Source organism: Pelodiscus sinensis, chromosome 11 (assembly GCF_049634645.1).
Source record: "Pelodiscus sinensis isolate JC-2024 chromosome 11, ASM4963464v1, whole genome shotgun sequence".
NCBI classification, from domain to species: Eukaryota; Metazoa; Chordata; order Testudines; family Trionychidae; genus Pelodiscus; species Pelodiscus sinensis.
The window spans coordinates 5,211,540-5,228,235 of NC_134721.1; the positions used below are offsets into that span (position 1 = coordinate 5,211,540).

The window sequence follows — 16,696 nt, forward strand, 5'->3', positions numbered from 1 at the left end:
TCTTTGGAGGATAGGGACATAATTCAAAATGACCGTAGCAAGTTAGAGAAATGGTCAGAGGTAAACAGGATGAAGTTTAATAAAGAGAAATGCAAAGTGCTCCACTTAGGAAGGAACAATCAGTTCCATACATACAAGATGGGAAGCAACTGTCTAGGAAGGAGCATGGCGGAAAGGGATCTAGGGGTCATAGTGGACCACAAGTTGAATATGAGTCAACAGTGTGATGCTGTTGCAAAAAAAACAAATATGGTTCTAGGTTGTATCAACAGGTGTGTTGTAAGCAAAACTCGTGAAGTCATCCTGCCGCTCTACTCTGCACTAGTTAGGCCTCAGCTGGAGTACTGTGTCCAGTTCTGGGCGCCACATTTCAAGAAAGATGTGGAGAAATTGGAAAGGGTACAGAGAAGAGCGACAAGAACGATTAAAGGTCTAGAGAACATGACTTATGAAGCCAGGCTTCATGAACTGGGCGTGTTTAGTTTGGAAAAAAGAAGATGAAGGGGGGACATGATAGCGGTTTTCAAATATCTAAAAGGGTGTCACAAGGAGGAAGGAGAAAATGTGTTCCTCTTGGTTTCTGAGGACAGGACAAGGAGTAATGGGCTTAAAGTGCAGCAGGGGAGGTTTAGATTGGACATTAGGAAAAAATTCCTAACTGTCAGGGTGGTCAAATATTGGAATAAATTGCCAAGGGAGGTGGTGGAATCTCCCTCTCTGGAGATATTTAAGAACAGGTTAGATAGACATCTGTCATGGATGGTGTAGACGGAGCTTGGTCCTGCCTTGAGGGCGGAGGGCTGGACTCGATGACCTCTCGAGGTCCCTTCCAGTCCTATTATTCTATGATTCTATGACAAAACCCTACCAGCTCCAGACAATGCATGCCTCCCCCTCCCCCCCGTGTGTTATACTGAGGGCAGCCTCAGCAAATGATTAGCTGAAACATGGCCATAGTCTCCACATGCGGAAAGGAATGCCCAACAAGGGAGGGGAGCTTTATGACTCGTGGACGTGGTCAGCAATCAGTTAAGCACCGTAACTGAGGTGGGAACTGTTGCCATGGTGCGTCAGTAATGGGAGGTAGCATGGGGAGACCGGGAGAAAAAGTGAGGCTCAGAGTCTGGGAAGCCCCAGGTAGCGATGCTGAAGAGCCTGGGAGTTTCATATTGGAGGGCAGAGGACAGACACGGCTGAATGCAGAACAAAAGAGTCTTATTCTCTGAATTATTTACTAGACTGGAATTAATCTAGCTAGGCCACTAGCCAGGTTAAACAGCCCTTGCTTTTATAACATTCATTTTTATTTGATGTGGGTTTTGCCTTCATTTTCTAATAAGCATTTCAGCATTGAGGATCTTCTGTGGTCTCGGTCTGTTTGAGGAATGACTCCTGCCAGCCATCCTGCAGCTGGCACCCTGCCAACGTGCTGAAGGGGGAATTCTGACCCTAAGAGCTCAGGTTGGCACCGTGGCCACAGGCAACCCTCAGCATGTTCTCCGCTCCCCAGCTGCCAAACCCAGGAACAGACAGAGCTGACAGGTGAGGGATTAGCTCAGGGGCAGAGCTGAGTTTTCTTGTGTCCGATGGTGGGACTGAAAAGGAAGCACTGTGCGGTGTTTCTATGACGAGGCGCAAATCAGAAGAGGTGTTTAGGCAATTCCCGGGGGAGGAGGTGAATGTCAAAATCCAGGTGCCTATTTCCCTAACTGCCATTGCAACACATAGGAAATGATGCTTGATAGCAGTCCTGCGATTAGCAACTTCTGGCAACGTCGCCATTTGGCTGGGAACACTCCTTTCTCGTTAACTCCAACGGTAACAGGATTCGGCTCCTGGCAGCGGCTTGCCACTTACAAGCAACTTGGGGGGGGGGGGGGGGGGACAGGCCCCTCCTACAGGGAAATCTGTGAGGCCGCTGCCTGGGAAGGAAATACAGGTCTGGGCCTACCTTTGCACAGGGTCTGCCCCTGAGGGGAGAGGCTGCCTCATGGGGAGGGAGGCTGTGGGCAGGGCTGCCTGGGACCTCCCCCTCTGCTCTCCGGGGCCAGCAGCCTGGAAAACAAGGGCCGGAACATGTTGAACCCTGATGCACCAAGCGTCCAGGGAGTGGTGTGGTGCAACCCCAGCACTCTGAACCCCATAGAAAGCCCCTCAACTCCACTGCAGCCCCCCTCCTCAGGCAGGAAACCTGCTGATGTCTCTTAGCAACTTCCAGAAAACGGCAACTCTTTGCTGGTACCCCATGCTGCTAACAAGCAGAATCCACTGCCATTCGCCAAAGGATGCCTTAGACTCACAGCCCTACATGGGTTTTCTGATGCTGGCCAAAGGGCAGGTACTTGCTTTTAGCTCTCAGGGCCTGCCCGCCTCCAATAACCTACCCCAGTGCAGCAGGGCATTGAAAAGCATCCACCTAAAAACAGGATGGCAGCTGTCTACATCCACTCTGCATTCCCACAGATTAGCCCCAGAGAAGGGGCTGGGCCGCATACTTTCAATGACCGTGACCGATTCCTTTGGCCTTTCGTGACGGTCAAAGTAGTACTGTAAGGGCCTGGCAGAGGTATTATGAACACTTCATAGTCACCTCTTACTTTAAAAAGTCGTATCCCAAGTTCGTGCGACAAACTGAAGGCCTTCCAATACAAGACTGTGTGAGAACGAGGAAAGAACTCCCCCGTTCTTAAGTCTAGCCCTTTTGCTTAGCAAGCTGGACTTAACATTACACTTTCTGTGCCTGCCTCTAATCCCACATGACTTTCAGGGTGGGATTTTCAAGCGTGTCTAGTGTGGGGGAGAAGAACGCATCTAGGAAGCCAGTTTTCACTTAAGAGATGTAATTGTTGACTTTAATGGAATTAGGAAAGCTTTATACTGATTAAACTAACCTCACCCCTATCGGTGACAATCTAGTTTTGGCTCAAATGCATCAAATGTTCAAGCCATAACTACTTTTCTATCCCTCACTGTCTGGCTGTTCTCACTGGTGCGCTATGCTGCAAAGAACTCTGGGTAAGCTCAGAAGCTTCTCTCTCACGCCAACCAAGGCTGATCCAATCAACCAGGGGCTTTCAAATTACAGGTCATGGAATGTCGGGCTCTAGGTCTCGTTGCTGCAGGGGGATCAGGTGACCAGCGGGGGAGCTAAGGCAGCTCCCTGCCTGTCCTGCACCACAGATTGCGCTGCACCCCAGAAGTAGCCAGCAGCCGGCCCGGCTTCTAGGTGGGAGGCAACATGATCTGCAGTGCTGGGAGAGGCTGGAAGCTGCCTTAGCACCCCTGTTGCACCACTGACTGGGAGCTGCTTGAGGTAAGCCCCTCCTGCCCCAGCCTGGCACCCCCCATTCCCCAGAACCGGAGCCCCCTCCTACATCTATCCAACCTGCTCTTAAATATCTCCAGGGTTGGGGATTCCACAACGTCCCTAGGCAATTTATTCCAGCATTTCACCACCCTGACAGTTAGGAAGTTTTTTCCTATTGTCTAAATTAAACTTCCCTTGTTGCAATTTAAGGTAAAAGTATAGTCAATTAACCAATAAGCAAAAGCTTATAGTTTAAGGCTATAGACTACACGCATTTAACCACTCCCCCACCCCCGCCAGTAAATTTTTTAGCAGTCTGGCCTGCAGCCTGACTCAGTCCCAGCTTGTGCTGTGTTTGGGAATAACCCCTGCTGCAGTTCTGCTTTTTAAGTTTGTTTAAAACAAACAAAAGGAAGTTTTTCTTCATTAAGAGCACAGGCAACCTGTGGAACTCCTTGCCAGAGGATGTGTTGAAGACTAGGACTTTAATGGGGTTCAAAAAAGAGCTAGATAGAGTCATGGAGGTTAGGTTCATCAATGGCTATTAGCCAAGATGGGTAGGAATGGTGTCCCTAGCCACTGTCTGTCTGGAAATGGGTGACAGGAGAGGGATTACCTGCTGTGTTCCCTCTCTCTGGAGCATCTGGTATTGGCCACTGTCAGCAGACAGGACACTAGGCTAGATGGACCTTTGGTCTGACCCAGTATGGCAGTTCTTATGCTCCTATATATTAGGAACAGGCCGGCCAGGTCGCCGGGCTCAGTTCCAGCTCGTGCTGGGCCTGGGAACACAGAGTCGCCCCAAACAGAGGCTATTGCCACCCCGTACTGCTGCCTCTGAATCAGAGGCAACAGCATGTGTTGACAGGCAGCCGGTCTGCGAGGGGACCTGGTTTTTAAACTGGCTCCCTTCATGGACCAGCTCCCGCTTGGGCTGGAGTGAACTGGGTGCCAGCTCCACACCTGGAAACCATCGAATAGTTGAGTAACCAATAAGAATTCATGAGGTGTATCGACTATTCAATGAACCGATATTTAACATCTCTACATGGACATCAACAATTTTCTTCAACTGGGCCATGAGAAAAAAAGTTTGAAAAACGCTGCAATAAACAATATCACCTCACCTACCTTTGTCCTTCTCACTGATCCTGCACAGCCAAACTACATTTCATCTTCGGGAGGCATTAACTCGTTATGCCTTGTTTTATTAGCGGTGTGCAATGTAAATCACCATCATCTTTCACTTATGTCATCACCCTATCGAAGAAGCTGCTCTCTTTGTGGGTTTCATCTGTTGACAGCTATCTGGAGAGCAGAAGTTTCTAAGGACAGAATCAATGATAATTTGATCACTGCAGGAGTTTGCGATTATTTTGGTAAAGCGTTCAACCCAGCATCAAAGATATACTGGCTAATTAACACGCGAATTGGCGTCATGCATGTATAACATCCTCCATAGAATTAACTTGTCTCTGCCATATTAAGCCACATCTGTAGGAATGTGTTATTACTTACGTTCAAGCTATAGAAAAAAATTTCTTTTTATAACTATTCAGTGTGCCAAAAATTCTTGAAAAATTTAAGCCAACTGCTGCTGTTTAAATTGTTTTGTTATTCATCAAAGGCTACTAGCAGCGGGGTTTGCCAGAGAAAATCACGGTCTACATTCAGGACAAAAAGAAATGTACACTAAAACATCATTTCGATATTTTAAAAACTGTTGACAGCTGCCTCGAGCACAGCTGCACGTACAGGGAAAAGTCACCAGAAGGAAACAATAGGTCGGAGACGAAAACGGTATGATCCTCAAGCCATCCTTGGGGAATGCTGAGTTGCTTAGGAGTAGGGTGACCAAACGTCCCGTTTTTAAAGGGACAGCCCCGTATTTAAGCCCCGCTGCAGGTGTCCTGAGCTTATCTTTAAACTGGGTGAATGGTCCCATATTTTCTGTCTCCTCCTTATCAGCACTGGTGGGTCCTGCCACTGGCTGGATCCCTACTTGCCAGGGCCCGCCCATCATCGGTGAGTGTGTGTGTGAGGGGGGGGTCCAGTGCCCGATGATGGGGTGCTGTGGTGAAGATGCAGTGCCCTCAGCATGGCTCTCCATTGCCTGATGCCTCTTGGCTAGCGATGCCCCCTTGTCCCATTGCTAGCAGGATTGGCTGTGCACTGTGAGCTGGGGTGGCTGGTGAATGCAGCCAGGTGCCAGCCCTTTATGTGTTACCCACCCATTGGCCCTTTATGGGCTCCCCTTCTCACCGTCCTCTCCCCGCACTGGGTGGAAAGTCAGCCCTTAGTCGAAGCACTGAGCTCGCTAACTCCCTGGCCCACAGACTCCTTCCTCCCTCCACTGCCTCTGGATGGGCAGGTGCCCTGGGAAAGCCTCCGGCCCGGGAGCACTGGTTAGAAGGAGCCAAGCCCCGTGCATGCCAGTCCCTTCTGCCCCTCAGCCAAGCTCTGGGGGAGGGGGAAGCCATTTCCCGCCTGTTCATCTCCTGAGCCTGCAGGCCCCACAGAAGCCTCTGGGGCAAGAGCTTTGTACCCCCTTCACCCCACCCAGGGTCCTGCCCCCAGGGAACACAGCTGCTCCATCCCCTAAGCACCCTCCCCTGCTGAGCCTTTTCTCTGGCTGGGTTCCTGGTAGCCCCTGGGGTTAGGTGCCTTGGTACCGTGCATATCTAGGGCTTACTGCTCGTCCTCTAGCTGGGAGATGGGAGGCAAGTGGGTTACGTCGGTGGCCAGCAGCAGCCTGGAGGTGCGAGCTGCCTTTTGACACTGGGCAGGAAGCCCTGAGCTTTGCAAAGCCACGACCCAGGTCGTCCCTCCCCTCCCCACCCCAACCTCAGCTGGAAGCAGCTGTCCCCCCTCCCCTCCTTCACAGTGCCAAAAGGCTACATTCTGGTGGGAATCATGCCAGAAATCTGAGGGCGGGGCACGTGACCCCTGTGCCCACCCACGTGTTGCCTGGGGAAGTGGCCGCACCGAGTGCCAGGAGAGGCCAGTCTGTCCTGGGGGGACACGGAGGGCAGAGAGTGCCAGGTAGCAAAAGTTGAGTTGGCTGATCACTCCTACCGCCCCCTCTTCCCCCGAGTGAGAGGGGTGTACAGGAGTGTGTCATCTCTCCCCATATACGTGCGTAGGGGTGAGGGCGTGTGTGCCACCCTTCCCCTTGTGAACCCGAAAGCCTTACAGACAAGATCAATAAGAAGAATCCAACAATGCTGCATTACTTTTTAACAGGGGCTCAGTCAACTGGGTGTTACTTCGAACATTAGTGCTGCCTAGTACTGAGTAATAGCCACTAATTCACTTGAATATGAGCAATTTCACCAGGAGTCCCATACTCAGCATAGGGAACTACAGTTACCCTACTCAGGAGAGCAGGACTTGAAGCAAAAAAAGTGTTAGATTAAAAAAAAAAGTGTTAGATTCAAACCCTCCTCCAACTTTCGAGATATTCAAAATCTCCACTCAAGCAGGTGTGAAATTTTGTATGTGGACACTGTATAGATAACGGGTAACATCAAACTCCTGCATGCAGACAGTCTAAAACTCTCGAGTGAACAAAATCTGAAACAGAATCCAATTTTTTCGGCAAGGGCTTATTTCCAAAACACACAAGGATATTTTGGGAGTAGACGGATTTAACAAAGAGCCACCTTTGTATTCAGATGGTTTTTTCCCCTAACATGATGGTCTATAGTCTCAGAGGGGTCTTCGTGTTAATCTGTAATTTTAAAAACAAGTAGTCTCATGGCACCTTAGAGACTAACAAATGGTGCCACCTTTAGTGAGTGTCACTAGTCCTAGAAGTTGCGCTTCTGAACTCAATCTACCCAAACACGACTTTCTAGCTTTTGACCACATGGGTAGGCCAATGCTTTGACTTCATTCTCTCAACTGCTTCCACCTAGAGGCCAATGGACTAAATCCAGCCCTGGAGGCAGGCCAGATGTCTTGGGAGTTTTATACACCACGCACAGATGTTTGTCAATAAATGCCTTAGACACATTCTCCAGCTAATGTGGTACGATAGCGTGCCAAATGAAACCTTGTGGACTAAAACATGTCAGAAACCAATGGAGGTCCAGATTAAGAAGAGAAAATGGCAATGGGCAGGCCACATCCTGCGTAAGGACTGAGAGGAATGTATCATGAGACAAGTGTTAGAATGGAATCCAAAGGGAAAGAGGAAAAGGGGACGTCCCAAACAAACATGGTGACGAAGCTGCCTGGACGAAGCAAAAGCAGCTGGCTTAACGTGGGATCAAATCAAGACTATCGCTAAGGATTGCAAGAGACAGAGAATAACTGTGGAGGCCCTATGCTCCCTTAGGAGCCCAAAGGACTAATAGATAGATAGTATTCATCACAAGTACAAAAAGAAAGCCTGGCCTAAACTTCCTAAGAGTGGGCCATCCAGTCTTATAAAATCAGTAGCAGGGACTTCTGCAGCTATTAGCAACCAAATCTGAGCTCAAATGAGATGCCAGTTTCCAACATCTCCCCTGAGCATTCACTTGAGTCATTGTCTACGTTTATCAAGATGTCCTAGGGGTTTGCTAGAGGAGATTGGCTCAGAGCTCTTTGAATATGGTCAGGAATGTGTTTCATTGGCCAATGGGCATTGGGGAAGATTGGAGAGCGGTTCTCCTTGCGACAGAAGATTAAGGACTTAATCCTTTGAGGGCACATCTAGACTACGTTCTATTTTCAAAAGAGGATATGCAAATTCCATGGGAATTTGCATATCTTATTCCGATTGCTTTTTTGAAAGTGGGTCTTTCGAAAGTGAAAGTAGTCTGGACACGGTTTTTTCGGGGAAAAACCCTTTTTCAAAAACCCGCATAAACCTCCTTTTTTTTAGGAAGAGCGGGTTTTTTTCGAAAAAAAATGTATCCAGACTACTTTCACTTTCGAACGACCTGCTTTCGAAAAAGCGATCAGAAGCAGATATGCAAATTCCACAGGAATTTCGAAAATAGAACGTAGTCTAGACGTGCTCTAAGGTGTGAAGCACCTTCAGCTACCACTGAAGTCCGTGAAAACATTCCGAACTTCGTGGCCCCAATGCATCCTTCCCCAGAGGAAGCCTTATGGACACGCCTTTAGAGCCGTTCATCTCCAGTTGAAGTCCATGGCAAATTGTGGCCTTTAGCAGCATTTTTCAAGATCTCGGCCTTGCTGTGCAATTGGTATAGTAGTGACAGCTTTTTCTTCTGCCCTATCCTGCGAGGTGGGTTCTGCTCTCATGTGACAGTAGCTAGTTAGAGGTGTAGGGACACCCCTTATTTATAAAGCTCCAGGGAGATTTGATGTTGGAACTTTGTTCTCCTTTTCCCCAAAGCCATGTGTTTTATACACTCGCAGCAGCCTGGTGTAATGTGGAAAGTTGAATATCTTATAAAATAAAACCAGCTGCACTGCTTGCTTTATGGATCTCATCATGTGGCTCGGGTTTGTGTTTCTTTACTTAGCTGGCGTTGGGATTTCCAAGTTGCTGAGCTGCTAACGCTACTCAACGGAGTTTATTAGATGCAGTGTTTGTTGAACAATAACATTTTATATGGTGTGTCACTGCTTAGTTCCTTGGATCCGTTACACACGTCGGGTCTCTCTTTTGTGCCCTTTAGATGTGTTCCACAGCTGTGCACTGAAGATTGGCATCAAAGCTCCTGGCTCCCCGTTACACCCAGTGGCTTGTGGGATTACTGCTGACGAAAACCAATCATTGCACCAGCGTAAGAACAGAATCAGGCCTTATAGGGAGGCGGGTTGACTTCCCTCTGACCTGGGAAGGGAAAACCACCCCAATGTACCCTGGTGGGCAGGGCCAGATCAATATTGCCCCGCCCCCTGGAAGCAGAGGGGCGGAGCTAGAAGTATAAAGTCTGGAACTGAGCTTAGTTGAGGCCTAGCCACTGGAGGAGTCAGACGCCTGCCCTGAGCGGCTGAAATGGGATGTTGCTACACATCTCACAGAAGCAGAGGACTGGCCAGGACCACCGATGAACCCAGACCCAGAGAAACCGAAAGCCCTGATGGAAGCGCTGTTCCCTGAAGACCTGGGGGACCTGCTGGCAAGTCAGGTATGCCCGGAGGGGGCGGGGAGGAGGAAATAGCCCAGGGGGAGCCGACCCTGGCCTGGCTGAAGTAATGCTAGTGAATGAGTCAGCGTATTGCGCCCAGGATCCTCAGAGTTAGGGCCCTGGGCTGGGATGCAGCGCGGGCCCACACTCCCTCCCTCCCCCACCACCGCAATCCATGGGTCCCATTTCTGAGCCAAACGCCTGCATTTGTCGGCTCTCCACCAGAGCCAGGAGACTCGAATGCTGCTCTGTTCTGCGCTAGGGCCTGGGCCTATTGACCGTTTGCTTGGCTTGAGAATAGACCTGAGCCCCTGAACTGGTTGTTGCCCCACCCTGAGCTTGGGCTTGGGCCCAACTATTTACCTGTTCTGCCTGCAGCCTGGCCAAGTCCCCTGGTTCTGGGATTGCCTGCTGTGAACGAGAGCCAGGCTGGGGACTGCTTGGTCAAATCAAAGTTGTCCTGTGCTCCCTTTGCCCTTGCTTGGCAGCACAATGTAGGGCAGACAGAACACCGCCCTCTCCCCACGCAGTACCCTCCCTGCGGCTGCCCCCTTTGCCCAGAGCCCAAGGGGGTCCCATCAGCTAAAGGCATACCTCACGGAGCAGACTCACCCCCACGGCGCCTCCAGCTGGCTGCTCTGGGAATTAGCTTGACGACTCGCTGGACGCCTCCCTCTAGCTGGTGTCTCCCCGTGTTCTCACAGCCCTCTCTAGTCCAAACGTGTGTCATTCATGGGCCTCGGCATCCTCTCCAGGACACTGCCCTCCGGCAGTGCCCACTCCAGTGTCTCGGAGCCCTCTTCCGGGGGTTGGTGTTTATCCTGCTTGCATTCCAGGGTCCTCCCTTCCCCAGGGCACCCAGTTCTTCTCTCAGGGGGCATCCAGTTCCCCTGTCCCCACCTTGCCTTAGTCTTCATCTAACTCCTGCCTCAGGGGCAAACTGCCATCTGAAATGGCCACTCATCACTGGCAAAGGGGTGTGGACCTGCTGCCTTTGCCTAACCTGGCTGCTTCAGGCCCTGCAGCCTGGGAGCTTGCTTGGCCAGAGCCTCCCCAGCCCTGCCTTCCTTCCCCAGCCTTGCTCTACCTCCAGGAGGCCGCCTGCTTCCCTGGCAGTCAGGTCCCTCCTGCTCTCTAGCCAGAGCAAGAGTGAATCTTCCTCCCTCCCGAAGCCCTTCTTTATATAGCCCCAGCTGGGCCTCGTTAGCCAGAACGGCCTCAGCTGAGGCTTTGCTCGCAGCCCTCACTCAGGGCTGGGGTTTTGCCCTTATAGGGCTTGTGCAGGGCAAATGCCCTGTCACACCATAGCTGCAGCAGTACTTGCTGCAGCAAGAGGCCAGCACAGGAGAGGACTAGCCAGAGTAGGAGAATGGGAGAGGAGTGGCCAAGTGAGACGTATCTGCCAGCAATCTAGCACCTGGCAGAGCCGCATCCATGGAGTTCAGCCCACGGCGAGGATGCCTGGATATTACCGAAGCACAACCCGTGATAATGGCAGCATAGATGCAATTTAGGGCATCTCTGGCTGGGGCTGTCCCAACTTCCCAAGCCTCTTAACTGGCCCCCCCTCTTTCCCCGAGCTGGCAGGGCAGCAATCCTGACCCCGCGCATTTACATATAACGTGACTATCAATTAGCAATCTCAGCTCAGAACTGGCCACAGATCCCTTCCATCTGAAAAGGTTCAGAAATGTGGCTGGAAGAGTCCAACCACTGAGCCATAAGAGGACGGGTGAGCTGGCTGAATCCCTATTAGCTATAATTGATTGTGACTAGGTGTGTCCTTCCTGCCTCAGCTAGAGTGACTCCACTCCGCTGCCTTCCTTTCCCTTTCGCTTCCATCGCCCTCGTGGCTCTAGCCACGAATGGAATGTGGTTCCAAATCCCATAGCGCTGTAATAAGAAGCTAGTCACTAAAAATGCCATTAGCGCTTTGTTTTTACAGGGATCCTGCAGCACCCTAAAATGTCGGCTCAGTCAGAACTCAGGCACTCTGGAAGGGCCAAAGCAATATTTTGCCATCAAACCGACTACAGCGTTGAGCTGGATTCCCTGCCTGTGGTGGGGTGAACCTTTTCTGGTTGCTACTGCCCCATCCCTAGGGTTACACCCTGAGAAATTCATAAAAATACTTCTCAAGAGAGCGTTGTTTGTTTTTCCCTGCTCCTTTGGAGTGGCCCAAATGGTACCAAATCTCAGATTTTTTTAAGATTAACATGCCTGAACCGTACCTCTATCTTCCCTCCCCACAAGGTCCGCACCCCTGCCCTCTCTCGAGAACATTATCATCTAGAACTCTATCCAGGCTACTGACAAAGAACAGTCTAAACAGTGCCAGCCAAAGGAATTGCTAGACGGTGGTTTGTCAAGGGACGTCCGACTCCCGTCTCGATTCTGGTTGTATGTGGGAGCTTTTGTTGAAGCGGGAAATGAACTGAACAGATTCCCCAGTTTGAACTGAATCAGTGCAATCTCCTGGGGTGGACGCAATTCCGTTTGCATCGATTTCCCTGATGTTGGTATTCAGAGCTATGTGGAAAAAGTATTACTACTCTGTTGAGACGTCAGGCAGATACATCATGGTCAGATTTCATTCTGTTATGCCAGATTGACTCCGGAGCAATTTCACTGTGGGTCAATGGATTGACTCTAGATGTAACTCAGTTGAAAGGGAGAACAATTTGTGTTTTACATTCTTTGGATAAAATTGTCTTTATTTTTCTTTGCTTAACACAAATTTTTAACAGTGCAAAATAAGGTCCAGAAGGTCAAGAGAAGAGTAAAAAAAAAGATTAAAAATCTAGAAAAACATAGCCAATGAGGGTAGACTGAAAGAACTGGGTTTGTTTAGTTTAGAAAAGAGAAGACTGAGGGGGACATGATAGCAGTTTTCAAATATCTAAAAGGGTGTCACAAGGAGGAGGGAGAAAAATTGTTCTCCTTGGCCACTGATGCTAGGACAAGAAGCAAGGAGCTTATACTGCAGCAAGGGAGGTTTAGGTTGGACATTAAGAAAAACTTCCTAACTGTCAGGGTGGTTAAACACTGGAATAAATTGCCTAGGGAGATTGTGGAATCTCCATTATTGGAGACATTCAAGAGCAGGTTAGACAGACATCGGTCAGGGATGATGTAGATGGTGCTTCATCCTTTCATGAGGGCAGGAGACTGGACTTGATGACCTCTCAAGGTCCCTAAAAAAACCTCCCGGTTTTGCAAAGACCGATGAGCGTACCATTTTACAATGTGAGTTGTGCAATGGACAGCATTGGAGTTCCTTGCAGTGTACAAATTAAGCACGTGAAAAGGGTTTTGCAGCTCCAGGGAAGGAGGGAAAACAAAAATTCAGCCTGATGGGGATTCTCAATCAGAAAGCACGTTGATTAATAAAAGTGTGCTGTGCTGATACATACAAGGCCATAAAAATGACAGCCATCGGAGACAGCTTCCCCACACTCAGAATTGCCTTGTTCTCAGAGGGATCACCAGTGCTATTCACTTACAAAACAACTTGAGCAATAAGAGAGTTTGTTTGGCATAAACTTCAAGTAACTAATGGGCAGCCCAGTGAAAAATGCTTCTTTCCTCTCTTGGGAGTTCTGGAATGCCATTCGTCACTGGAGATGATCCATCACAGAAATCTACCCTTGAGCTAAAGTGGGAGGGTAGCTGGAGCTCACCCATCATGTCTTTATAACCCTTTTAGTCACACAAATGTGTTTTACAGATGTCCAGTGGTAATTTACTGAGCCCAGAAAAAAATACGTAATAGCACAAAGTCAGGTGCTGGGTTTCCACGAACAGCCGGCGGATTGCACAATCTCACCACCTCCTGCCATCAGAATAGATGCCTGTGAACGCTCCAAGATCTGATCTGGCTTTATATGACAAAGGGCCCAATTCATAACCCAGCAGCCTGAGGTGCTCCCAACTCCACGTTTCCACAGACGCCAGAGGCAGCTGCACATGAGAGAGGAATACACCACCAGCATGGCCCCAGCACTTCCTTGGGCTTTTCCTTGGAGGATCGGAAAGAGCTCCGCAGAGTAGGACTTCCCAGTAATCAGCCTCCCTCCGAGTGCCCTGTCCTAGTCTCTACACTGGCAGGCCAGTGGGAAAAACCCATCAGGTTTGTGTGACCATGGCGCAAACCCTTTTCATTCTACTGGGTCCCGTGTTGGGCCCATTGTCTTTCTGGACTAAAAAAAATATATACTTGGCCCTAATTTTAAAGAAGCACATTGGGAAATAAACTGAAATTCGCTTCGTGGCATAGTTCAAGGCATTCTTGTTAGAAGACCACAGCCTTCAAATGAAGAGTTTCCTTAATACTGTATTTCAGCTCTAGCAGGTGCGGTGTGTGCTAGAACTACTCAGCCTCATGCACTTTCCGGTTCCATTTTCTCCCTCCCAACACATGCATACACACCTCACTGTCATTGGGCACTAGGCACATGGAACTCAGAGGCACCGAGACCACTGACAAGGGAGAGTGAATTTTGCTCTACAGCCTTAGCTGAGAGCCAGCTGGCTTTTAGCTCAAGTGGAAGAGGCTCAAACACTAAGCTCCCGAGGCCCCAGGTTTGGTTCCACTTGTCAGCGTTACAAGTGGGGGCTTGTGCAGGATTTTATCTGGACTGTCTTTGAAGCATGGGATGCTCTTCCTCAGCTAAGGGAAGTATGTAAACCACACACCGTCTAGGTGTGGTGTATTGTCCCATGTGCATAAGAACGGCCGTACTGGGTCAGACCAAAGGTCCATCTAGCCCTGTGTCCTGTCTTCAGACAGTGGCCAATGCCAGATGCCCCAAAGGAAATGAACAGAACAAAGAATCATCAAGTGATCCACATCCTGTCACCATTCTCCGGCCTCTGACAAACAGAGGCTAGGGACACCATTCCTACCCATCCTGGCTAATAGCCATTGATGGACCTAACCTCCGTGAATTTATGTAGTTCTTTTTTGAACCCTGTTAAGGTCCTGGTCTTTATAACATCCTCTGGCAAGGAGTTCCATGGGTTGACCGTGTGTTGTGTGAAGAAAAACTTCCTTTTGTTTGCTTTAAACCTGCTACCTGTTAAGTACCTATGTAGGGATATTGAGACCACTTACCAATAGACTAATGAATTTGCTCTCCAGCCTTAGCTAATAACATGTTAACTTTTAGTTCATGCATTAAGCTCTAGAGTGCCCAGGTTCAATCCCCCCTGCAGATGATAGGGGTGTGTTGGCGTTACACAAGGACAAGATACATTGTCGGTTCTTTCTTGGACATCAATTATTACTGGTTAAATCCTCGATGACCTAGAAAGGGTCAGCAAAGATTGTGTGAATACTTCAAAGGCAAATGTCTACAGTTTTGCAAAGAGTTAATTATCTCCTTACTGCTCAACATGAGTAGTTACAGAATATGCCACATCTACTATAGTTGTCATGGAAGTACAATGTGAAGGAAGCTGTTCATTTGAGGGCCACTTCCTTTGAACTTGTACGTAATTTGGAAAAAAAAAAACAACAATGACTGACAGTCGCTGAGGATGGCTATAGATTTGAAGAGGGATATTTTGGCCATATCCTAAGAAACGAGAAGAATTTGTTGTTTTTCTTCTCTGCATTCTGACATGAATTACAGCCTGATTTGCTTGACCTTTCAGTAAAGGATCCCAAGTTGGGGGAGACGTGAAGGAGTCTTTTTAGAAAAGTAAGGAAATGGCAGAGTCTGCCAGAGCTAGAGAGCAGCTGAGCACTGAGTCACCTTGCCTTAGGTTGAAATCAGACTCCCGGTGAGCAAGAGAGGGCCATGAAAGAGACTGCAAACAAAAACTGCTCAAAACAACAAAAACAATGATCTGTTTGATAAAACAAGGAAGACGCAAGACAATGGAGTCTACTAAAAAAAGCCTTCATTTAAAAAAAAAAAAGCTAAAATCCCAGTTCTCCGTGGGAGTTTGCAGGAAGTTAAAATTAACTAAACAAGAAATGGGAAAGAAAAGAGGAACAAGCTCTTAGTAAAATTTGTCGCACCAGGCAGGCAACTCTTTCCATTACACCAACAAGAGTTGTGCCTTTGTTTTCAAAGGGAACAATGCTGAATAGCATATCATGCGGGTGACTGCAGCCATTCCAAATGATTGCTAAGAAACTTCGGAGACTTCCAAATTGCTAGCCCCTTGCACGTGCCTACTCGATAGACGGTGGCACCATTTCCGCCCCCCCGGAGCCAATCTCTCCGAGATCATTGCTTCATAGGGGCCATTATGCTGGTTACCTCTGCATTGAATATTAAGATCAAAATTGAGATGCCCTTAACCCTAAGATTGCAGTCAATCACCTACATATCCGTGAGCCTGCCCTACTCTTTGTGGGCCTCTTGGCTAAGCTTTGTCTTTCTGCTTGCAGTAATTAGATACAAAACATATAAGGACTTGGGTCCAGATTTCCACTGATCTATAGATACCTAATATCCTGGAATTACAGACCTTTGAGGATCTGATGAACTGTGTTTACCCTGGCATTGTTCTTCCTATCTTTAAGGGTGGTCTTAAAGTGTTTGGAAAGTTATGAGCTTTGCTGCCATTAGTGCTCCTCCTTAATTCCCGGGCTGTACAAATAATGCAGTCTTGGCAACCTCTATCCTTCAATCAACAGGAGCCCGGCTCCTCCAAAACCGTGATGTCTTGGTGGGGGGGGAGGGGATTCTTTATATGGACTTTCTGGCTGTGTCTACACTGGCATGAATTTCCGGAACTGCTTAAAACGGAATACTATTCCGTTTTCAGTTTTTCCGGAAAAGGAGCGTCTACATTGGCAGGCTGCTTTTCCGGAAAAGCCCTTTTTCCGGAAAAGCATCTGTGGCCAATGTAGACGCGCTTTTCCGGAAAAGAGCCCCAATCGCCATTTTCGCGATCGGGGCTTTTTTCCGGAAAAGACTACTGGGCTGTCTACACTGGCTCTTTTCTGGAACAGTGTTCCGGAATAAGGACTTATGCCCGAGCGGGAGCAGAATAGTTTTTCCGGAATAGCGGCTGATTTTGTAAAGTAGAGCATCCTTGCTTTTCCGGAAATTCAAGGGCCAGTGTAGACAGCTCACAGCTTATTCCGGAAAAGCGGCTGATTTTCCGGAATAAGTGGCCCAGTGTAGACACAGCCGCTGAGTTTTAAGCCTCTGAGGTTGATATTTCCAAATTGCTCTCCACAACCACTAGAAACTTGCTCTTTATTTAAATGAAAGTCAAGATTCTCACGAGAGCTACTTGAAATCAGCAGTGAGGATTTTGAGAACCCCACCACCTACGG

The 16,696-nt window shown here is 48.7% G+C and overlaps 1 long non-coding RNA gene across 1 annotated transcript in view; it reads right to left on the minus strand.

Moving 5' to 3' along the window:
- Positions 1 to 4,092: 4,092 nt before the first annotated feature.
- The window catches only part of LOC142830902 (uncharacterized), a 140,235-nt gene continuing 127,631 nt past the window's right edge, over positions 4,093 to 16,696 (minus strand). Inside the window, exon 3 of the long non-coding RNA XR_012906432.1 lies at positions 4,093 to 4,632. This is a non-coding gene — a long non-coding RNA (uncharacterized LOC142830902). The remainder of the gene's footprint in view (positions 4,633 to 16,696) is intronic.